Source organism: Oncorhynchus gorbuscha, linkage group LG02, assembly GCF_021184085.1.
Source record: "Oncorhynchus gorbuscha isolate QuinsamMale2020 ecotype Even-year linkage group LG02, OgorEven_v1.0, whole genome shotgun sequence".
Taxonomy (NCBI): Eukaryota; Metazoa; Chordata; class Actinopteri; order Salmoniformes; family Salmonidae; genus Oncorhynchus; species Oncorhynchus gorbuscha.
In genome coordinates this window covers 72857486-72882703 of record NC_060174.1, presented here as the reverse complement: position 1 = coordinate 72882703, position 25218 = coordinate 72857486, and the positions used below count along the sequence as shown (strand labels likewise).

Here is a 25218-nt window from a genome sequence, read left to right as displayed (position 1 = left end):
GTCATTGTCCTGTTGAAAAACAAATGATAGTCCCACTAAGCGCAAACCAGATGGGATGGCGTATCACTGAAGAATGCTGTGGTTGCCATACTGGTTACCATCACACCTCCTCCTCCATGCTTCACGGTGGGAACAACACATGCGGAGATCATCCGTTCACCTACTCTGCGTCTCACAAAGACACGGCGGTTGCAGAAAAAAATCTCAAATTTGGACCAAAGGACAGATTTCCATTGCTCGTGCTTCTTGGCCCAAGCAAGTATCTTCTTGTTATTGATGTCCTTTGGTATTGATTTCTTTGCAGAAATTCAACCATGAAGGCCTGATTCACGTAGTCTCCTCTGAAGAGTTGATGTTGAGATGTGACTGTTACTTGAACTCTGTGAAGCCTTTATTTAGGCTGCAATCTGAGGTGAAGTTAACTAATGAACTTATCCTCTGCAGGTAACTCTGAGGTAACTCTGGGTCTTCCTTTCCTTCCATCTCATGAGAGCCAGTTTAATCAAATCAAATCAAATTGTATTAGTCACATGCGCCGAATACAACAGGTGTAGGTAGACCTTACAGTGAAATGCTTACTTACGAGCCCCTAACCAACAATGCAGTTTTAAAAAATACTGATAAGAATAAGAAATAAAAGTTACAAGTAATTAAAGAGCAACAGTAAAATAACAATAGCGAGACTATATACGGGGGGTACCGGTACAGAGTCAATGTGCGGGGGCACGGGTTAGTTGAGGTAATATGTACATGTAGCTAGAGTTATTAAAGTGACTATGCATAGATGATAACAACAGAGAGCAGTAGCGGTGTAAAAGAGAGAGAGAGGGGGGCAATGCGAATAGTCAGGGTAGCCATTTGATTAGGTTTTCAGGAGTCTTATGGCTTGAGGTAGAAGCTGTTAAGAAGCCTCTTGGACCGAGACTTGGCGCTCTGGTACCGCTTGCCGTGCGGTGGAAGAGAGAACAGTCTATGACTAGGGTGGCTGGAGTCTTTGACCATTTCTAGGGTCTTCCTCTGACACCGTCTGATATAGAGGTCCTGGATGGCAGGAAGCTTGGCCCCAGTGATGTACTGGGCCATTCCCACTACCCTCTGTAGATCCTTGCGGTCGAAGGCTGAGCAGTTGCCATACCAGGCAGTGATGCAACCAGCTCTCGATGGTGCAGCTGTAGAACCTTTTGAGGATCTGAGGACCCATGACAAATCTTTTCAGTCTCCTGAGGTTTTGTCGTGCTCTCTTCACGACTGTTGTGGTGTGCATGGACCAAAGCGCCTGATAGATTTTGTGAATGTACTTGAAAAACTTTCAAAGTTCTTGAAATGTTCCGTATTATTGACTGACCTTCATGTCGAAAAGTAATGATTGACCGGACCAACGCTGCACCTTGGTCCGGTCATTCCACAAACGAGAGCCGTAACACTGATCTGGCAGACTAACTAAGCACATGCTTCGTTTGTAAATGATGTCTGAGTGCTGGAGCATGCCCCTAGATATCCGTAAAATAAAAAAAACAAGAAAATGGTGCCGTCTGGTTTTCTTAATATAAGGGCATTTTAAATTATTTATACTTTTACTTTTACTTTTGATACTTAAGTATATTTTATCAAAATATTTACTTTGATACTGTTACGATAATGAGTGAAGAGGTGTGGAGTCAGGCGCAGAGAGCAAAAGATGTGGGAAAAACAACACGCTTTAATGTCCCGGAAACATAACATGTACAAAAGTGAAAACACAAATGAACAGAAATATAAACGGACAGCGTGAAACCCAAATGCCAACAAAAATACACTCAAACAACAAAACAGACGAACAAGCCTGCACGAAACAGAATCGGGCTAAACAGACTATGTATAACCCTATCCTAACAACCAAACTAGAAACAGGTGCTACCAATTAGACAAAACTAAACGAACACAGAACAACGGATCGGCGATAGCTAGTAGACCGGCGACGACGACCCCCGAGCGCCACCCGAACAAGAAGGGGAGTCACCTTCTGTAATATTCGTGACAGATACTTAATTATATTTCAAACCAAATACTTAGACTTTTACTCAAGTAGAATATTACTTGGTGACTTTCACTTTTACTTGAGTATTTTTTTATTAAGTTATGACAATTGGGTACTTTTTCCACCACTGGTCACAACACAAGTGATTGGCTCAAACGCATTAAGAAGGAAAGAAATTCCACAAATTAACTTTTAACAAGGCACGCCTGTTCATTGAAATGCATTCCAGGTGACTACCTCATGAAGCTGGTTGAGAGAATGCCAAGAGTGTGCAAAGCTGTTATCAAGGCAAAGGGTGGCTATTTTGAAGAATCTCAAATATAAAATATATTTTAATTTGTTTGGTTACTACATGAGTACATATGTGTTATTTCATAGTTTTGATGTCTTCACCATTATTCTACAATGTAGAAAAAAGTACAAATAAAGAAAAACCCTTGAATGAGTAGGTGTGTCCAAACTTTTGACTGGTACTGTTGATAAGAACACACATGCACACACGTAAACACGCACAGCCAGACACAAACAACTATGCATACACACCCACACATACACACACACACACACAAATAAATTGTTGACCCAATTCTGGCAAGTCCTACCCAAGGTTGCCATGCTTCATTTCTCTCCAGAGGCAAAATCACCACCACTAATTTAAATGTCTAATAGCATTTTTTTCCAACATAAAAGAGTTATTATCATAAATCATTAATATACTGTAAGCTTATTCAGAAATTGGCACATTTGTGGGACATCAAATGTGCAATAGAAGATATATTCCCATAAATAATTAATAAGCTTAAAGAATAAGCCTTGAATATATTTGCAATTTTATGCATTATATTATCCTGTGCTTATAGAAATTACTATTGTATTTAAGGGGTTTCCTTGTTTCAAGTGAACAGACTCATGTTTTTCAAAGTCCAATACTCTATATTTTTTCCTTGTGGAAAAAACAGCACTCATGAATAAAAAGTAGAACATTTAAATAGTGAAAACAAGATATATATTTTAAGTGGCAATCCTCTGGGGCTATAAAACAACAGTGAGTCATAAGCAGTGTCTGGATACAGTGACAAGCAACAGCAGCAGCCCCACTCGGTCCATTACTGCATTTCAACCATGTGACAACACTAATCAAACACGGCCTCACCACGACCCATCGCTAACTAAAGGCCAATTCATACTTACATGTCCGAAGAGCCGTAAGGGCCCCCCAGCTCATTCTGATAGATTTATGGATGCCTTCAGCACATCTCATAAATGTCTCACCAATGCAGCTCTGCAGGTGGATGTGGCTTCATTCAAGTAGCAGATACAAAAAGAAGTAAGAGACAGAGACATTGTTTTTGCCTGGGTCATATGTAAGGTAAGAAACCCATCTACCAGCGGACAGTCGAATATTCTAGAATGGCTATTCCCAAACTGGGGGGGTACGCGCAATGCCGTCGGGGGCACGCCAAATAAAATGGGATTCACATTTTCAAACAGTCCATTTAGATTGTCCAACAAGGCTATACATTTGGGTGAGGTTTTTATCTCACCTGAGTAGCCTCCTATCACTGCCAAAAATCAAATGAAACCATCTAGTGTTCAGTGAAATAACAACAAAATGTCAAATAGAGGCTAGTCAAATAATTAACATCCAATCACATTAACCATTACTCTCTCGCGGAAATTCCACTAACAGTCCGTATATAGACAAACAAAATTAGTGCTCATTCCATTTGCTCAAAAATTGATAAATGGTTAAAAAAAAACGTAAGGCCCGCGTCCATAAAGACACATACAAGCTCTACTGGTTCTACCAGCAGTACTACACCTGCACCTGTCGACGACACAAGTTGTTCTGCTTCCACGAGCACATCCAATGCTATCATCAGTAATTCTACATTTGTTGCTAGCCCAGATAGCATAGACACTGACAGTTGTGATTCTTTGTATACCAGCCAGTGAATTCTATGCATTACAGCTGGATGAGTCAACAGACATGGCGGGCCTGGCACAGCTTGGTATATGTCCGTTACGTTTATTCGGGGTCAATTAAGGAAGACATCCTCTTCTGGAAACCAGGACAACAGGTGAGGATATTTTTTAAGTAGTGGACAGCTTTGTGACATCAAATGGACTTTGGTGGTCAAGATATGTTGGTATCTTTACTGATGGTGCAAAAGCCATGACAGGGAGACATAGTGGGTTGGTAATGCACGTGCAAGCAGATGCTCCAGATGCCACTTGGGTACACTCCATATCCACCAAGAGGCTCTTGCTGCCAAGGGAATGCCTGTCAGCTTGAAAGACATTTTGGACACTACAGTGAAAATGGTTAATTTTGTTAAAGCAAGGCCCCTGAACTCTAGTGTATTTTCGCATTATACAATGAAATGGGCAGCGACCATGTAACGCTTTTACAGAATACAGAAGTGTGCTGGTTATCAAGGGGCAAAGTATTGACATGTATTTGTTTTTATTGAGAGACGAGCTTAAAGTTCTTCTGTATAATTGTTACGATCAACTAGGAGTGGTGGGTGGAATCAGGCGCAGAGAGCAGGGTTCAGTCTTTCTTTCAAATGTATTCCCCAGCGCAACAAAACAGTCACGCCAACACACAGGGCGTATATAAGTTGCCAGTCCAAACAACAGGACAAAATAGTCCGGAGAATAAATATACGAATAACTCACACCATCAAACACAGAGTAACACAAACAAGCCCGCACAAATACCCAGCGGGCCTAGTGCCCTTAAATACCCTACAAACAAACCCTAATACAAAACAGGTGTACCCAATTACCCAATAACCCAAAACAAACGGAAAGGGAATCGATGGTAGCTAATAGGCCGGAGGACCAATGCGCAGCGTGGTAAGTGTCCATAATGTTTCATCAAAACACAACAGAACACTGGAACAAAACAATAAACGTGAATAAAGCACTGACATGGAAGACAAACACCCACAACTCAAAAGTGAAACCACAACGATTGACAGCTGCCTCTGATTGAGAACCATACTAGGCCAAACACAGAAACCCCAAATTATAGAAAAAACGAACGTAGACAACCCACCCAACTCACGGCCTGACCATACTAAAACAAAGACCTAAATAAAATAACTAAGGTCAGAACGTGACACATTGTATGATTTTCTGTGTGCAAATAAACTCAAGCTTATGGACAATGTCAAATGTGATATAGCGAAGCACCTAAGCTGGGTGAGCAATTATGCAGGTACTGTCCCAAAACGGACGACACAAAAACTGGATTTGTTATCCCTTTCATGCCCTGCCTCCAGTCCACTTACCGATATCTGAACAAGAGAGCCTCATCAAAATCAGTGAGTTATTCACAATTTTTGATGAACAAATAAGGTTTTATTTGTAAGATGGCTAAATAAAGAGCAAAATTATTGATTATTATTATATTATTATTTGTGCCCTGGTCCTATAAGAGCTCTTTGTCACTTCCCACGAGCCAGTTTGTGACAAAAACTCACTCATTCTTATGTTTAATAAATGTATTGTATAGTGTGTGTGTGTGGCAGGCTTATAATGATGGCAAAAAACAACATTTGAGAGTGCGCTGACCCTGGTGCGAGAGGGGGTACGCAGCTAGAGGTTGAATGTTTGAAGGTGTACGGGACTATCCATTTTTTTTGTTCATCCATTTTTTTGTATGGAAACCCAGGAAGCGTGAACTATAGTATAGAGACGATCCAATACTAGGTTATACCCAGTACACCAGCTCTGCTCTGTCCATTCCACCAGGGAAGACAGGAGTCCAATTAAGTGAGAGTGCTAGGATTGTTTTGACCCTGAGTGACACCTGTCCCTTCACACGGAGTTGTCACAGCTTGCAGAGCAGAGCAGAGTGGGGGACTGGATGTACTATAATAACGGATTACAGCTTAATAACACGTAGAGTAGACTTCTCGTTCACTCTCGATGTCTCTTGCTTGCTAGACTCTTCACATCACACTGTGGTACATTCACAGCATACAACTATATGGTTCTTCTCCTCTCCTCTTTGACTGCTGTTGCATACAGAAGGTGAATTGGTGAAATGGAATTGTATAGTACGGCCTTCAGAGCGATGAACTGGACCCACACATCAGTAAATTACTTTTTACATGCTCTGTTGCTGATTGGTCAACTGTCAATTCTTGTTTTTACTATAAAAAACGTGTAGTTACTGTTACTCTCTCATCAAATGTAGCACTGTTCTCCAAGTAATCATTTACAGCCAACATCTAATGGACGTCTACAACAAGAGACACACGTACACCTACAGCACTGTTTTGGATGCCGGGACCCACTGCACTTGACTGTAGCCTCGTCCTTTGCTCTTCTACAACTCTGGGGTCTCATACTCTATCATCATCTTTCACCTTGTCACAGGGCAGGCAGGCCTGTGGACTGTGAAGATATCACTCTCTCTCCCCACCCAAACGCCAGTGCTAATGAAGCAGGCCCAGGAATGGAGGAGGTAAGGGGAGGCACTGAAATCTTCTCTTTCCTATACTGTTATGCGCAAATGAAAGGTGACTCTTCCTAATGCAATAACAATTTTCAGAATCTAGCACAAGCAGCATCTCATGAGAAAGTAATCCATTGACACAGGTTCAACTTTTGCAGCTTTGCAGAATATTTGAGGTTACGACCTGACAGGCAGCATGTTTCACTGTGACTTTCCCATTGTGCTTTGACACCTACGGATCGTAAACATTCACAGGGTGCTCTGGGTTGTCACAGCGCCTAATGGACTGTTAGCTACATGAGGCTATCAAATTAAGTGCTGAAGGCATTGATTTATCTCCTTTAAAGATACATGTTTGTTTCTGGGGCTCAAATAGGCCCAATTCATCAGCCTGCTGTTCATAGAAGACAGGTTTATAATTTTAGGGAATCCAAATACTCTACAAAGATGTATTGGTAGGAGTTAAAATATATACAATACAGTGTATTAGACAATAACTACAAAAAACACAAATGAAAGTGGTATGTATGCATAATTCAATGATAACTCAATATTACCGAGGATAACCATGGGCGATACAATAGTCTTGTCCACCAGCTGTCTACCGTACCTATTTACGGAACAATGTCTGTTACAATTATCTGTTATGAATGAGATGACACCCTAATATTTCCTGTAATCTGAGTAGTAGCAATTGATTTCTTCTGCTCCTTGTAGGCAGCCTCTAACTCAGGGGAGCTCCTCCCTTATACAAACATCTAATGGTGTGATTCGTTAAGCAACCTGACAGTAACCTTTTTATCAGCAAGCCCCATAGCAACCCACCCAGAATGTGGGCAGTTCTAGTTCAACATGAAATTCAGTGTGCTAGGCTAGGAACCTGGCATGTATCACCCTATGCAGAAATGTTTGGTGGTTTATGGAAACTAGTACAAGCCTTTTATTGGCTGGTTTAATTTGCAGTTTGACGAATGGTACAACTTGGTTTTAAGGGTGCTCCCCACCATTTCTGGTCCTGAAGTTCAGAGCAAATTACACAAGCAATCTCTGTTCTTATGCTCTAAACTGCCAGTAGACATTGAAACATAATGGACTTGAACTGAAAGCACTGGAACTATGATTTGAAAACACCTGGAGAGTTCTTGCTGGAGTCTGTGGGTGGTACTGCTGTTTATATCAGAGGACATGATCACTCTTGACAACACTGTTTCAATGTTTAAATACAAATCATTGAGAGAGTAAAACCTGTATGGAAATACTGCATGTCAAATAATCAAATGGTATGACAGATGAAAAAAAGAAAGAACACATGGTTGCATGGTACCAGTGAAATGAGTCGTGTGCATGTGCATTTTCACATAAAAGCTTTTTGAGTAATTGGCCAACACACGCAACATGGATCTCAAGATGGATTACAACAGGAGCACTAATGTTTTTCTTGATGCTCGCTCACATTACAAGCCTAGTTTGGGGCACCAGGGTTATCAGTAAAGTAGAGGGATCTCTTATGAGAATGGCATCTTATTGTAAGGATGAATAGATCGCTCCTATAAAAGGCATACATCCACTTTATTCCCAAGCCATGTATCAAATGGAGGAATGGACAGAGGCATTACTCTGACACGTGCACGTTTGCCAGGCACCAGCTAACAATTTATTGCATGACCCACAGCTTCCACTTTCAGGGTCCTCATTGCATTGTGCTGCAGGTGGAAATCGGCCATTTAGAGTGTAAGAAGGTGTCACTCAGAATCTTCCAATGTCAAATGTCTGTATGACACTCACGCTTTAGTCATCTCTCAACAGTCTACCATTTGATATTGAACTTTGGCTCCATCCTTCCCTCATGGACAAGCCCTTAGATGCAACACATTCACTATCCTTACCGGCACGTCTGTCAAGCCCCTCTCTCTACTGTGCGTTCCCCCATGCATCGCAGCTGGCTGCTCCCAGTCTTCCATCCACTCTGCTCGGCCGGCCCTTCCAAAGCCCGTCCCTCCCAAAGCCTGTCCCTCAAACCAATCATCCGTGCTAGACATGGAATATATGTGCCATGTACTGAACACACTAAATCACATACCAGTCAAAACTCATTTGAAAACACATACGACTGTAATTTTGTCTTCGTCATCATCATTCGTTTATTTCACTTTTGTGCGTTACTTGAATAATCTCCACAGCAGAGCTTCCTTGTCCTTGCATGTTCTTCTGAATCATCTAATCATCGGAAAGCATCTTGTCTGGTCCTTTGTTCTGATCCCTCTATGATAAGAACCAGAGATCTTAATAGATATCACTGAGTTCTTTTGTGAGTCAATATTTGTAGCTGTTGTTACTGTAGCTCTGCTGTTGTAAGACTCCAGTGGACCAGATGCACTCCCTTTGTTCATTGGTCTCTAGTGGTGAGGTAAACTTTGAAAATCTTCAGTTGTTCAAAACAAACACTATTTTGTTTTGTCTGATACCAGCTCCACTTTATTCAAACCTAGAGTCATTAGTCTCAGTTTATACATAATGTAGATCGAATGGGAAAGGTAAGCAAAATTATTTAAAGGAAAAGTTTAATTCCTCCTCATTAGCATTTAAAGAGAACAACAGGAGCTGATCAAGTTTCTCCCTAGAGTCCAATTAATATATTTGAGCAAACACTTTTTGGATAGGTTATACAAATGCAAACAAATACGACATTGGGTTTTCCATACGCAGAACTCAAAGATATCTCTGGTATCAAGAGCTCTTCAAAATCTCTTTTAACCTCTAGCCTACACATGTTGCTGTATTCAACACAGGTGCTTTTTCAAAGTACAGTAAATCATGGTTCAATGGTTCCTTGAATGAAGAAAGTAGCTCCTGCCTAAGCCAAGTACTGTATATAATTTTCATATAGTAATTTAACTGACACTCTTATCCAGAGCAACTTACCGGAGCAATTAGGGTTAAGTGCCTTGCTCAAGGGCATATGTTTTTCACCAAGTTGACTCAGGGATTCGAACCAGCGACCTTTCAGTTACTGGCCCAACTAGGCAACCTAGGCTACCTGCCACCCATAAGAGATGTAGTGTGTCACTCTACTGTACGGCATGATACAAGTTATGGTGCAGTACTAATATTCACTTTATGACTATATCATCTCCAGTCGAGAGAGACTTGACGGATGTGCAAGTCCTGGGCTGGTGTGTACCATGTGGTCTGCGGTTGTGAGGCCGGTAGGACATACTGCCAAATTCTCTTAAATGACGTTGGAAGCGGTTTATGCTAGAGAAATTAACATTCAATTCTCTGGCATCAGCTCTGGTAGCATGCCTGCAGTCAACACATCTGTGACAAAACTGCGCATTTTAGAGTGGCCTTTTATTGTCCACAGCACAAGGTGCACCTGTGTAATGATCATGCTGTTTAATCATCTTTTTGATATGCCACACCTGTCAGGTTGATGGATTATCTTGGAAAAGAATAAATGCTCCCTAACAGAGACGTGAACAAATTTGTGCACAAAATTGGAGAGAAATAAGCTTTTTGTTTGCATGGAAAATTTCTGGTATCTTTTATTTCAGCTAATGAAACACAGGACCAATACTTTACATGTTGCGTTTATATTTAATTTCAGTGTAATTTGCTTTTATATCAATACCATTTAGAGACTCAAAAAACAGTCATTGTTTAGTCTCAACTACTATATCAGTACCTTCCTGATAAAAACTAAATGTAGAGCTGCATGAAGCCAGACTAACATGACCCAAATTATATAATATGGGGACATAACACCATGTACAATACAGATTTAAACAAATATATTTTCATCCATCAGACCATAAAATTAGGAAAGATGAGAGGCATAATACAGTAGTTGTATAGGATGGTTACTGTGTGGAAAGGTACTGTAGGTAGAGAAAGCCACCGCTGAAGTGGGAGGCTATGGAGAGGATGGTAGGGGGTCAGTGAAATTATTACCTTTGCTGTAAAGACTACAATCCTTTTGACTACAGGGTATGCCAATGGCATAATTTGAGAAGAAAAATCTACAGCGATCAACAGACGAGCATAGGTGGAAGAGGTGGAGACAAATAATTGAATAGAAAATAGGCAGTTGACGTTGGGCAGAAAAGGCTATTTGGGAAAATATAATCCTTCTTATACAACCACATGATACGGGGAGAAAACAAAATATTATAAGCTATGGGAAATATTACTAAAAAACTTCCAATTCAAATTCAGTTTTTTTTTTATTACCAGTTGAATACAAAGTGAACATAAATAACTGAGAATAAGGTTAGGCAGACATGAAAACAATTGGTTGTTTCAATGCCAATGGGAGAGAGGCAGAGTTCATTTTTAATGCAACTAGTAAGTAGTGATATAACTACAAATACCAGCGCTACCAGCAGTACCACCTTCACCACAACCACCACCAAGACTGACACTAAACCATATATTACCAGGGCAAGTGAACAACAGGCCATATGTATTTACTTAATTTAATGGTTCTGAAACTATGTGATAATGTATTAGGAATTCATAACCAGACCTTTAAATAAAGTGTCACCTTGTACTTTTCTGCTAAAAAAAAGCAGGGCATACTAGACAATGGCACATACAGTAGTCTTGTGTCTCATACATTGAGAAGATATGCCTAGGGGTGGTCATTGAGGAAGTCAACATCAAATTACTTTCATTTAGGAATTGCAAATATGCATACTAATACTCTTGTTTTCACCACCTTCAGACATCAAATGTCCCACCAATATGTTTCTATATTTCTTTGGACATTAAAAGAAAGAATAACCCAACGGCATCTCCCATTAGTTAAATATGTTTTACATTTTATTAATTTAGCAGACGGTCTTATCCAGAGAAACTTACAGTAGTAAGTCCATACATTTTTCATACTTTTTCGTACTGGTTCTGCATGGGAATCTAACCCACAACCCTGGCGTTGCAAGCTCCATGCTATACCAACTGAGATGCACGGGACCCCATGGGACTATACAGTACCAGTCTAAAGTTTGGACACACCTACTCATTCAATGGTTTTTATTTATTTTGACTATGTTCTACACTGCGGAATAATAGTGAAGACATCAAAAATATGAAATAACACATATGGAATCATGTAGTAACCAAAAAAGTGTTAAACAAATCAAAATATATTTTATATTTGAGATTCTTCAAAGTAGCCACCCTTTCTTTGCCTTGATGAGAGCTTTTGCACACTCTGACATTCTCTCAACAAGCTTCACCTGAAATGTTTTTCAAACAGTCTTGAAGGAGTGTGCTATTGACAAGCTGACTGCAGGAATGTCCTCCAGAGCTGTTGCTAGAGAATTGAATGTTAATATATATACTATAAGCCGACTCCAATGTCGTTTTAGAGAATTTGTCCTAACAACCGCAGACCACGTGTATGGCGTCATGTGGGCGAGCGGTTTGTTGATGACAACGTTGTGAACAGAGTGCGCCATGGTGGCGATAGGGTTATGTTATAGGTAGGCATACGCTACGGACAACGAACACAAATGCATTTTATCCATGGCAATTTGAATGCACAGAGATATTCTGACAAGATCCTGAGGCCCATTGTCGTGCCATTCATCCGCCGCTATCACCTCAAGTTTAAGCATTATAATGCACGGCCCCATGTCACAACAATCTGTACACAATTCCTGGAAGCTGAAAATGTCCCAGTTCTTCCATGGCCTGAATACTCACCAGACATTGAGCATGTATGGGATGCTCTGGATCAATGTGTACAACAGCATGTTCTAGTTCCTGACAATATCCAGCAACTTTGCACAGCAATTGAAGAGGAGTGGGACAACATTCGACAGGCCACAAACAACAGCCTGATTAACTCTATGCCACAATCAACAGCCTGATCAACTCTATGTGAAGGAGATGTGTCACGCTGCATGAAGCAAATGGTGGTCACACCAGACACTGACTGGTATTCTGATCTACACCCATACCTTTTATTTTAAGGTATCTTTGACCAACAGATGCATATCTGTATTCCCAGTCATGTGAAATCCATAGATTAGGGCTAAATGAATTCCTTATGAGTTCCTTATATGAACTGTAACTCAGTAAAATCTTTAAAATTGTTTTATGTTGCATTTATATTTTTGTTCAGTATAATAACTGAAGGTTTCTTTTGTGAAATGAAGGTCTATTAAAAAAAGCACTGTGGGTGTTATTAAATATATATTAAAGATAGATTATGCAGAAGACTAACCAACGACAATGACTTGTTTTGATATGTAAGATTGGCAGGTCTTGCTTTAGAATCATGCAAATCAAACTGTGTTTCTACAATCTGTAAGACCTATTCTGAATCTTAGCTGATGTGCTTAGCAATAAATGCAGAATAACATAAGCAAGCTATTTATGTCCTAATCATTTCGAAACTTGCATTTGTGCGTTACTCTAGGGCTGGAAATTGCCAGAGACATCAAAATACGATATTATCACTGTACTTAGGTGGGACATTCCACGAAAAGAGTGTCTATTGCATCCCTTTGATATTTTAATTAGGTATAAATTGGGCACAAATATTTAATTTTAAAAGTTAGAAATTTTTTATATGAATAAGGACTTGCTAAAGTGCCAAAATCCCATTTTCAGGATCATTGTAAAGCCCTTGTTATTTTGTTGCTTTGACAAAGTAATTTCTGAAGATTATTGTTTATTTAATGTGATTAGTGATTAATTTTAAGTTTAACAAAAACCCTGTCCCTCATTTTAAGGTCAACCCTGTTATGGACACAAAACTCTCATTTAAATATGGTGAAACTATTCCTTTCAAAATATTTTTTTCAAAAGAAACATTGTACATCGAACGGTCAAATCATAGTGTAAAAGCAGGTGAGCTGGTTGTACTCTTTTTGGACATTTTCTGGTGTCTACCGATTAATCGGAATGGCCGATTAATTAGGGCCGATTTCACGTTTTCATAACAATCGTAAATCTGTATTTTTGGACACCGATTTGGCCGATTTAAAAGAATGACACTAGGCAAGTCAGTTAAGAACACAGTCTTAGTTTCAATGATGGCCTAGGAACAGTGGGTTAACTGCCTTGTTCAGGGGCAGACCGACAGATTTTTACCTTGTCGGCTCGGGGGATTCAATCTTGCAACCTTACTATTAACTAGTCCAATGCTCTAACCACCTGCCTTACATTGCACCCCACAAGGAGCCTGCCTGTTACGCGAATGCAGTAAGAAGCTCAGGTAAGTTGCTAGCTATCATTAAACTTATCTTATAAAAAACAATCAATCAATCAATCATAATCACCAGTTAACTACACATGGTTGATGATATTACTAGTTTATCTAGTGTCCTGCCTTGCATAGAATCGATGTGGTGCGCTCTTGCAAAAAAGGACTGTTGTTGCTCCAATGTGTACCTAACCATAAACATCAATGCCTTTCTTAAAATCAATACACAAGTATATATTTTTAAACCTGCATATTTAGTTAATATTGCCTACCAACATGAATTTCTTCTAACTAGGGAAATTGTGTCACTTCTCTTGCAACAGAGTCAAGGTATATGCAGCAGTTTGGGCCGCCTGGCTTGTTGCAAACTGTGTGAAGACTATTTCATCCTAACAAAGACAGCCAACTTCCCCAAACGGGGATGATTTAACAAAAGCGCATTTGCGAAAAAAGCGCAATCGTTGCACGACTGTACCTAGCCATAAACATCAATGCCTTTCTTAAAATCAATACACAGAAGTATATATTTTTAAACCTGCAAATTTAGCTCAAAGAAATCGAGGTTAGCAGGCAATATTAACCAGGTGATATTGTGTCACTTCTCCTGCGTTCATTGCACGCAGAGTCAGGGTATATGCAACAGTTTGGGCCGCCTGGCTCGTTGCGAACTAATTTGCCAGAATTTTAAGTAATTATGACATAACATTGAAGGTTGTACAATGTAACAGCAATATTTAAAGTTAAGAATGCCATCCATTAGATAAAATACGGAACGCTTCCGTATTTCACTGAAAGAATAAACGTTTTGTTTTCGAAATGATAGTTTCAGGATTCGACCATATTGATGACCAAAGGCTCGTATTTCTCTGTGTTATTATGTTATAATTGAGTCTATGATTTGATATTTGATAGAGCAGTCTGACTGAGCGATGGAAGGCAGCAGCAGGCTCGTACGCATTCATTCAAACAGCACTTTTGTGCATTTTGCCAGCAGCTCTTCGCAATGCTTCAAGCATTGAGCTCTTTATTACTTCAAGCCTATCAACTCCCGAGATTAGGCTGGTGTAACCGATGTGAAATGGCTAGCTAGTTAGCGGGGTGCGCGATAATAGCGTTTCAATCGGTGACGTCACTCGCTCTGAGACTTGGAGTAGTTGTTCCCCTTGCTCTGCAAGGGCCACGGCTTTTGTGGAGCGATGGCTAACGATGCTTCGAGGGTGGCTGTTGTCGATGTGTTCCTGGTTCGAGCCCAGGTAGGGGCGAGGAGAGGGACGAAAGCTATACTGTTACACTGGCAATACTAAAGTGCCTATAAGAACATCCAAGGTAGTCAAAGGTATATGAAATACAAATGGTATAGAGAGAAATAGTCCTATAATTCCTATAATAACTACAACCTAAAACATCTTACCTGGGAATATTGAAGACTCATGTTAAAAGGAACCACCAGCTTTCATATGTTCTCATGTTCTGAGCAAAGGAACTTAAACGTTAGCTTTTTTACATGGCACATATTGCACTTTTACTTTCTTCTTCAACACTTTGTTTTTGCATTATTTAAACCAAATTGAACATGTTTCATTATTTATTTGAGGCTAAATTGATTTTATTGATGTATTATATTAAGTTAAAATAAGTGTTCATTCAGTATTGTTGTGATTGTCATTATTACAAATTAAAATAAAATAAATTGTCCGATTAATTGGTATCTGCTTTTTTTGGTCCACCAATAATCGGTATCGGCGTTGAAAAATCATAATCGGTCGACCTCTAGTGTTGTGGTGTGAAACTAAGCAGGTTGAGTATAAAAGGTCAACCCCGTTACATTAAAATGTTTGTCATTTAGTATACACTCTTATTCAGAGTGACTTAAAGTGAGTGCATTCATCTTCAGATAGATAGGTGGGACAACCACATATCACAGGCATAGAAAGTACATTTCTCTTCAATAAAGTAACTGTCAGCAAAGTCAGAGCTAGTAAAGGGGATTATTTAAGATACTCTTTGAAGAGGTAGGGTTTCAGATGTTTTTGGAAGATTGGCAGGGGCTCTGCTGTCCTAGCCCCAGTGGAAAGGTGGTTTCACCATTAGGGTGCCTGGACAGAGAAGAGTTTGGACTGGACTGAGCAGGAGCTGCCCTCCCGTAGTGGTGGGAGGGCCAAAAGACCAGAGGTGGCAGAACAGAGTGCTCGGGTTAGGGTGTAGGGTTTGAGCATAGCCTGAAGGTTGGGAGGGGCAGATCCTCTTGCTTTTCCGTAGGCAAGTACCATGGTCTTGTAGTGGATGTGAGCTTTGACTGGAAGCCAGTGGAGTGTGCGGAGGAGCGGGGTGACATGGGAGAACTTGGGACGGTTAAACACCAGGTAGACTGCAGCATTCTGGACATGCTGCAGGGGTTTGATGGCACATAGATAGACAGGCTAGAAATGTTTTAACAATTTAAAAAATGGCAAGCTTGCAATCAATTGCCACTCCCTGTTTCACACAACAAGCTTCCATTCCCCTAGTCAAAAGGGGATTTATGTCTGATTTGTGATGAAGTCATCAACCCTGTTATTTGACACTTAATAGGCACTTACTATAGTGTTTTTTTATTTAACTTCTTGAGATGGGAAAACATGTTTTTGATGAAGTTGAACATGTGTACTTTATGACAGAATATTTTTTTGCACCAAGTTACACTACTTAAAAGGAACCTAATTGGCGGAATGAAGCAGGTGCCGGTATGATATGTATTTCAATTCTCCCAATTCTCATGATTCTATATGTATTGCGATTTGTCGCTGCGATTTTATTGTGATTTGATGTTCCAAACATATTGCTCACTTTATGTCTGCTGCAGAGAGACAGGAGATAGCACGAGAAAATGTGTTTTGATCAGTCTTGGAAATAAAAGTGCTGAAAACATATTGGCTCACTATTTCAAAAGAATATGGATAACAAGCTATAGGATGAAAAATACTGTAGTTTTGGCACTGGTACAGCAGACTAGCGTTAGCTAACGCTACCTAGCAACAACAACAAAAAGTCTAAGTATTGATATATCATCCAAAATAAAATTGCGAAAGGTTGCAAGTTCGAATCCCCGAGCTGACAAGGTACAAATCTGTCGTTCTGCCCCTGAACAGGCAGTTAACCCACTGTTCCTAGGCCGTCATTGAAAATAAGAATTTGTTCTTAACTGACTTGCCTAGTAAAATAAAGGTAAAATTAAATTTTTCTACAGCAAAACCCAGTGATAAAATTAAAATGAGTGAGAAATAAGGCAAGGGGATTGGCTGCTTGATGATGTACAATGTAAACCACTCTGAATTCAGTGTACAGTACATTACTTCTCAAAACACACTGAGACTTGCTTGTGTAGATTTTAAACTCAATAACTCTAAAAATAAATAAAAATGACTGTGTATTTTTATCGAGAAAATGAACTGTTGTCACACTGTTTATCAATCCGATAGGCCTACTGGTATTTGGATTTTAGAGCTGTGTTTTATTTGGATGATATTCGGATTAATCTATTCAAGAGGTTCATAGCATTTGATAAGAATATCAAGAATTATCATCCTTTACACTACATGAGGTAGGCTTACATAACGGTACATGAATATGGCTTTCGCATAGCACATCTGCAGTCTGCAGTAGTTTCATCTCTCCTACTCAATGCAGATTAATATAATTAACATTTTCCAAAAATGCAGTAATGGAAGCTCAGCATTGCCTCTGACTATAATAGCCCAGAGCCTGTGTGTTTCAGGTGGCTCCTGAGAGCAAATTAATGCCAATAAATACCATCATACTCAGTGGCATTATCATATAAAAAACAAAATCATAATTGCAGGTAACATATATGTAATAATATGTAATAGTTGTTTTCAATTAAACACATGTTATTAAAGCTATTACTGGACACCCCTGAGTAAGAAATATGTCAGTTGCCAGTTTCAGACGGGTCTGTCTTGCACATTGCACAAGGTTGTCAACAGATAGCAGCAATTGTACAACCTGTCATAGATACAATTGAGATATTATTATAAAAATGATTTTATTTTATGTTTGTTTCATCTTTGGAAGTTGTAAAATATATTTTGTTTCTGGTCATGTCATCAAGCCAAGTGCATTAGTATAACATTTTACATGGGCTATTTGTCTACATCTTTACTGGAGAAAGCTGATCGACTGATCCGGCTATATTCGCAGAACTGCCGACATTACTGAATGTATAATACTACTACTAATACTAGGCTACATACTACTAACAATACGATACACAAGTTAAGCTACGTTATAGCCTAACCTTAATGTACACAATGTAAGCCTAATAAATGTATTGTAATGCACTGGTTCATTGCTGACCAACATGGCAACTCCAATTACCTTGCTGTTTGTAAAGTTTACGGGACAGGTGTAGTCTGTAGCCTTAGCAAAATGGTCATGTTTAGGTAGGCTACCACAGAATGTCCTTTCCTCAGAGTTGGTATCACCAACTAGGAACATAAAGATAATGTCCATTAGCACCACGGGCCCGCCGAATGGGAATATCCCATAGCCTAGCCGGCACCTTGTGTATTGATACGGGGCTATCACTGCACTCACTATAGCCTACAATCCCTTTCTCGAATGTTTTTGCACCTGAGGATACCACGATTCAGGAGCGATACAGTAGGATATAGCGCGCCACGTAACAATCCTGCGATAAACACAGGCTGAAAGCAGTAGCTAGTAGACAAATGGCTCACCTTTTCGTGATGTGACCATACCCGAGGCTTATTCCCATGCCATAGTTTCACTTCATGAGAAAGAAGAAGAAGACTGTTCACATTATTATATGCTGTATCCTCGTGTATCCTTGGCAAATAACGCAATGATGACGGTTGAGCTACGCTGGCTTCAGTTGAATAGGCTATGATGCTCCGGTGAATGTGTCGAAGAGAATGGCAAGACAGCGTTTGATATGTAGAGCGGAACGCGTGTGATTTGCTTTTTTCTAATGGTTATGATTCAACTGTTCATCTTTAAAAAAATCTTCCCTGGTGGACACAATCACCAACTCAGCATCACTGGAATATACCATACACGACAGAGAAGAAGGGGGTGTGGCACCGGTGAGCAATAATTTCACCATCCAACACAGCCAGCCTGACGAGGTAAGGTCAGTGGCGTACCGCAATTCCGCGGGGCGTCCGCAAGGTCTGAGCAAGAGCCCTCTTTTCTGGGGTTTAACAATGCTACGCAATCCTACAATTCTACACATTTTGCCATGAGGCTGAGAGAAAATGTTGCTGTTTTAAAGCTAATTTCAGTACTTGTTCCATTTAGAACTTGTTTTAGTCCTCTGGTCTACTGATTTCAGTAAGTATACTGTATGACTGTGGATTGACTGTGTTGTTTGAATGGAATGTTGGCTTATTGGCAGTTCATTTAGTTGGGGGACAAGGTGCTTAAAATTGGAACAAAATGAGTGTTTCAGCTTGAAGAGATATTGTTGAACATTGCATAGGTAGTTATCCCTCCCTTATAATGGTAAGCTTGTGTAGTGTTATGCAAAAACAAGCTTTTAAACGATGTGTAATTGTCCAATTAATGATGATGATAATCATGACCTTTACTATTATTATGGTTGTTGTTATTTGTAGGCTATTAAAGGCCATGTTGCAAGTTAAATTTGCCAATATAAATAGAATATACACCCCTTTGTAAATAGCAACACAAAAAAAGTTTATTTTGGGGGATATCTAAAGAAAAAAAATGGTGAAGCACCTGCCTTGGTAAGCAACGCCCCCTCGAGTGCCGGACGTAGCCTGTAATTTTGCCTGTGACATTTGTTCAAGTGAAGATGCCGGTTCTACAAACAAGTAGCTATTACTCCTCGGCCTGAAGTCCTTGAATAAAATACAAATGATTTGCTTGAAGGTAATTGTCTCTTTTATAAGTGTAGATGATTTTTGTTGGTAAAAGCAGGGGTGAAAGTTAGGTGGTACGACCAGGTACTGCATCCCGGCAAAATAAATAGCGGGGGTACGCCGTACTTTTAAAACGTAACACAACCTATCACAATTAAAACAACATGCGCAAAAAAAATATTATTCTTTTTTTTTAATTACACCATTATTTAACATTACTGCATGTCAGCCGCATGAAAAATGTGTGAATTGACTAGAAACCAGGTGGTATATGTTCCAAATTGCATTGTGGTTTGAGCCAGAACCCTTACATTTTGTCAAGCCGGAGATGAGTGGCCAAGACCGAGCCGCGAGCGGGGGTGTATTGTACTTAATAAGTAAAAATACTTTAAAGTACTACTTCAGTAGTTTTTTGTGGATATCTGTACTTTACTTTATTATTTATGTTTTTACAACTTTTAGTTTTCCTCCACTACATTCCTAAAGAAAATCATGTACATTTTACTCCTTACATTTTCCCTGACACCCAAAAGTACTCATTACATTTTGAATGCTTAGCAGGACAGAAATTCACACAATTATCAAGAGAATTTGAAATTATTTATACTTTTTCTTTTGATACTTACGTATATTTTTGTAATTACATTTACGTCTGATACTTAAGTATATTTAAAACCAAATACTTTTAGACTTTTACTCAAGTAATATTTTACTGGGTGACTTTTAATTGAGTCATTTTCTTTTAAGGTATCTATACTTCTACTCAAGTATGACAATTGGGTACTTTTTCCACTGCTGGGCGCATTGACAACAGTGGATGCATCAATTCAGGCTGCATTTGTAGGCCTAATGACAATTACTGAATGTCATTACAATACACGTAGGTGTTTAGTAACAGATGTCGCTTTCCACTCATCAAATTGCGGGTTCACAGTGCTCTGTTGGGGTTTGGATGCTGAAATTATTTTGTGAGTGGACAATTATGCACTGGTAGCCTACATGAGCAACTTTGTTAAGTGATTGTTTGATAATCAGATGAAAACATCATTACTGGTTGTGTTTATGCCACATTAAAAGGCATAGGCGGCGTGTCCATTAGTCTAGGGAAGCTAAGCTTTCCCTAAAGTAAATTGAATTAAATTGCCAAAATTATATAGCTTAATTAGCTTACTCCTGTCTATACACAAATAAATAAAATCCTTCAAAATAGGCTACTACACCAGAAAGCATGATTTACCCACAGAGGATAATTAGCTTCTTTTTTTAAAGCTGTGGATTGTTTTAAATTGCATAGCCTACAGTCGGGAATCGCGGAAAACTTTTTGGAAAGCAAATGGCTATTGCTGTAAAGAAATGAAAATGAAAAGACTCCAATCTGTCGTTAGTTATCAAAATTCTTAACATAATTGAGTGAACAGTAGCCTAACTTATTGGCACCATTGAAGAACATTGGCCATATCCCCGGTGAGTGTGCATATTCATTGTCTTAATCATTGGGTCAGTGACACTTTTGTTTGTTCTTGGACAATCATTTTCTCCTCCAGGTCAGATGGACGTCGTATTGTATTTGTGTCTCCCCTATTTGTAGGCCGGTTATATGGATCAGCAAAGTAGGCTACCCTGTCATTTTTGTAGAATTTAAAAAATGCATGAGAGCACTTGGGTTTCCCATACCAGTAAGAAATTAAATCTACATTCAATCCTGGGTAAAAGGCATGAGCTTGGCATTGCTAGCTGGCTTATGATTTATTCATACTTAATAGCAACTGGCAGGCTGTATCAGGCAAATTTACATGAGAGGGGAAAATGAATAGCTATATTTGCTAAGCTATCCATGTGATTGATACAGTTGATAAAAATGCCATTAGCTAGCTAGCTAGCTAGACTGAAACTGCTGGAGGAAATTTAACGTTATCGAACTCCCACCACCAGTCTGAGTTCACCACCTTAGCTAAGTGGCCTATAGCTAGATTTGTAGAAATTAAGAACTATATATTTGCTAGCTATAATACTGAGTATTGTGAACACTTTTTTGTTCCCCTTCTTTTTATTGATGCACTGGTGACTGAAAAAGTTATCAAGAAAAATACCCTCTTGATTTCACAGCAAATGGCTGTGTTGTTTTGGTATAATTAGGCCCAATAGGCTTGTGTAAGTTTAAATTAGTGTTTCATTAGTTAACAAAGTTACTGACTGACTAGGCTAATTCGTATTAATGTTTTTGGTGATATTTAATTTCGGGCAAAGAGGGAGTTAGCTCACTAGAAAAGCAGCATCCAGACAGACCAGGACCCGTATTCACAAAGCATCTCAGAGAAGGAGTACTGATTTAGGATCAGTTTTGACTTTTATATCACAATGAATGATTACATTGACAAGGGGGCGCTAGTCCTCGATCAGTATTTCTACTCTGAAGACACTTTGTGAATACGGGCCGGGGAAGAAAGCTGTTGCCCAATACCTTGCACAGCAGTCTTTCACCACAGGACACTAGAGGTATTACAGTCACTGCTTATGATCCTAATATTTGTATGTGTATTTCCATATACAGTGTATTCGGAAAGTATTCAGACACCTTGACTTGGTTATGTTAAAGCCTTACTCTTAAAATGGATTGTATTGTTTTTGTACCTCATAAATCTACACACAATACCGCATAATGACAAAGCAAAAACACATTTGAAGAAATTTTAGCAAATGTATTAAAAATAAAAACTGAAATATCACATTTACATACGTATTCAGACCCTTAACTCAGTACTTTGTTGAAGCACCTTTGGCAGTGATTACAGCCTTGATTCTTCTTGGGTATGACACAACTAACTTGGCATACTTATATTTGGGGAGTTTCTCCTATTCTTCTCTGCAGATTCACTCAAGCTCTGTCAGGTTGGATGGGGAGCATTGTTACACAGCTATTTTCAGGTCTTTCCAGAGATGTTCGATCGGGTTCAGGTCCGGCCTCTGGCTGGGCCACTCAAGGACATTCAGAGACCTGTACCGAAGCCACTCCCGTGTTGTCTTGGCTGTGTGCTTAGGGTGGTTGTCCTGTTGGAAAGTGAAACTTTGCGCTCAGTCCTGAGCACTCTGGAGCGGGCTTTCATCAAGAATCTCTCTGTACTTTGCTCTGTTCATCTTTCCCTCGATCCTGACTAGTCTCCCAGTCCCTGCCACTGAAAAACATCCCCACTGCATGATGCTGCCACCACCATGCTTCACTGTAGGCATGGTTCCAGGTTACCTCCAGACATGACGCTTGGCATTCAGGCTAAAGAGTTCAATCTTGGTTTCATCAGATCAGATAATCTTGTTTCTCATGGTCTGAGAGTCCTTTAGGTGCCTTTTGGCAAACTCCAAGTGGGCTGTTATGTGCTCTTTTACTGAGGAGTGGCTTCCCTGGCCGGTCTGCAAGCCTGATTGGTGGAGTGCTGCAGAGATGCTTGTCCTTCTGGAAGATTCTCCCAGAGTGACCATCAAGTTCATGGTCACCACCCTGACCAAAGCCCTTCTCCCCTGATTGCTCAGTTTGGCCGGGCGGCCAGCTCTAGGAAGAGTCTTGGTGTTTCCAAACTTCTTACATTTAAGAATGATGGAGGCCACTGTGTTCTTGGGGACCTTCAATGCTGCAGAAATGTTTGAGTACCCATCCCCAGATCTGGGCCTCGACACAATCCTCTCTCGGAGCTCTACAGACAATTCTTTCGACCTCGTGGCTTGGTTTTTGTTCTGACATGCACTGTCATCTGTGGAACCTTATGTAGACAGGTGTGTTCCTTTCCAAATCATGTCCAATCAATTGAATTTAACACAGGTGGACTCCCATCAAGTTGTAGAAACATATCAAGGATGATCAATGGAAACAGGATGCTCCTGAGCTCAATTTCCAGTCTCATAGCAAAGGGTCTGAATACCTATGTAAATAAGGTATTTCTGTTTTTTATTTTTATACATTTGCAAAAATTCTAGAAACCTGTTTTCGCTTTGTCGTTATGTAGTATTGTGTGTAGATTTTTTAATTTAAAAAAAAAATGTTTTAGGATAAGGCTGTAACATAACAAAATGTGGAAAATGTAAAGGGGTCTGAATACTTTCCGAATGCACAGTATCAATGACACTAACAAAAGGGTTGAAATGTTCCGCAACACGTGCAGTGAACATGGCTTTGGTGATGAAAGAGGCATAATGCATTTATTGTCATCTCCCTATCAGGCCACTGCATGCTGTGACATGGACTGGATGGTGACACATCTTCTTCAAACTTCCTTGTAGTACAGCCACATTCTCTTTCTGTCTCACAGCCATTCTGTCAACATCTATTGTATGTAACCACTCAAATTCATGCAAACCTCTACAGATGTGAGCACTGACATATTCACTCTGTCCGATTCTTTAATCTTGTCTGGGATACACACCGAGTATAACAAACATTAGCAACTCCTTCCAAATATTGAGTTGAATCCCCCCCATTTTGCCCTAAGAACAGACTCAATTCATCGGGGTATGGACTCTACAAAGTGTCGAAAGCATTCCACGGGAATGCTGGCCCATGTTGACTCCAAAGGATCCCACAGTTCTGTCAAGTTGGCTGGATGTCATTTGGGGGGTGGACCATTCTTGATACACATGAGAAACTGATACACACGGGAAACAACCCAGCAGCGTGTCCGTTCTTAACACAAACCGGTGAGCCTGGCACCTACTACCATACCCCGTTCAAAGACACTTAAATCTTTTGTCTTCCCTATTCACCCTCTGAATGGCACAATCCATGTCTCAATTGTCTCAAGGTATAAAAATCCTTCTTTAATTGGTCTCCTCCCCTTCATCTACACTGATTGAAGTGGATTTAACAAGTGACATCAATAAGGAGTTATAGCTTTCACCTGGATTCACCTGGTCAGTCTGTGGAAAGAGCAGGTGTTCTTAATGTTTTATATACTCAGTGTATGTTTTATTTGAGATACCTGTATAACATACACATATGAAAATGTATTCACTCTGGACATGAGACTTTATTTTAGACCTTTTAAACATTGAAAGTCACTGAGGTCTTCAGTAAGGCTATTATACTGCCAATGTCTGTCTATGGTGATTGCATGAATAGCCGAATCCACTAATTTGAAGGAGTGTCCACATACTTTTGTATTTAGTGTCTCACCAATTTACAATGTCCGATTGAAAAACAAAGTGACATATCAAATCATATGTACTTCTCATTTTATATATAATATTTTTGTATTTATTATTTTATTATTATTATTTATTTAATAATGCATTTAAAAAAAATATTTTTGGAGGTGAAACATGGCTTTAATAATGTAGTATTACTATTGTTATTGTTGGTCCCGTGTATCTCAGTTAGTAGAACATGGTGCTTGCAACGCCAGGGTTGTGGGTTTGATTCCCATGGATAACCAGTATGAAGTTGTATGCCCTCACTGGATAAGAGTGTCTACTTAAATGTTATTATTGTGTTGTATGGCAACATACTACAATTAAAATAATGTGTCCCTCTGTTTGTGTATTGCCCAACTGTTAGCTCAAGCTGTAGAAGACTTCACTTCCTCCAGATTCTGTCTTGTTTTGGATTCAGGTCTGCTGCAGGGGAGGGGGGGGG

At 39.7% G+C, this 25218-nt stretch overlaps 1 protein-coding gene across 1 annotated transcript in view; it reads right to left on the bottom strand.

The window, feature by feature from the left end:
• The window catches only part of LOC124008975 (teneurin-1-like), a 190930-nt gene extending 172189 nt beyond the window's left edge, over positions 1-18741 (bottom strand). Inside the window, exon 1 of the mRNA XM_046320569.1 lies at positions 18438-18741. The gene's annotated coding sequence lies outside the window, so the exon portion shown is untranslated. The remainder of the gene's footprint in view (positions 1-18437) is intronic.
• Positions 18742-25218: the final 6477 nt, after the last annotated feature.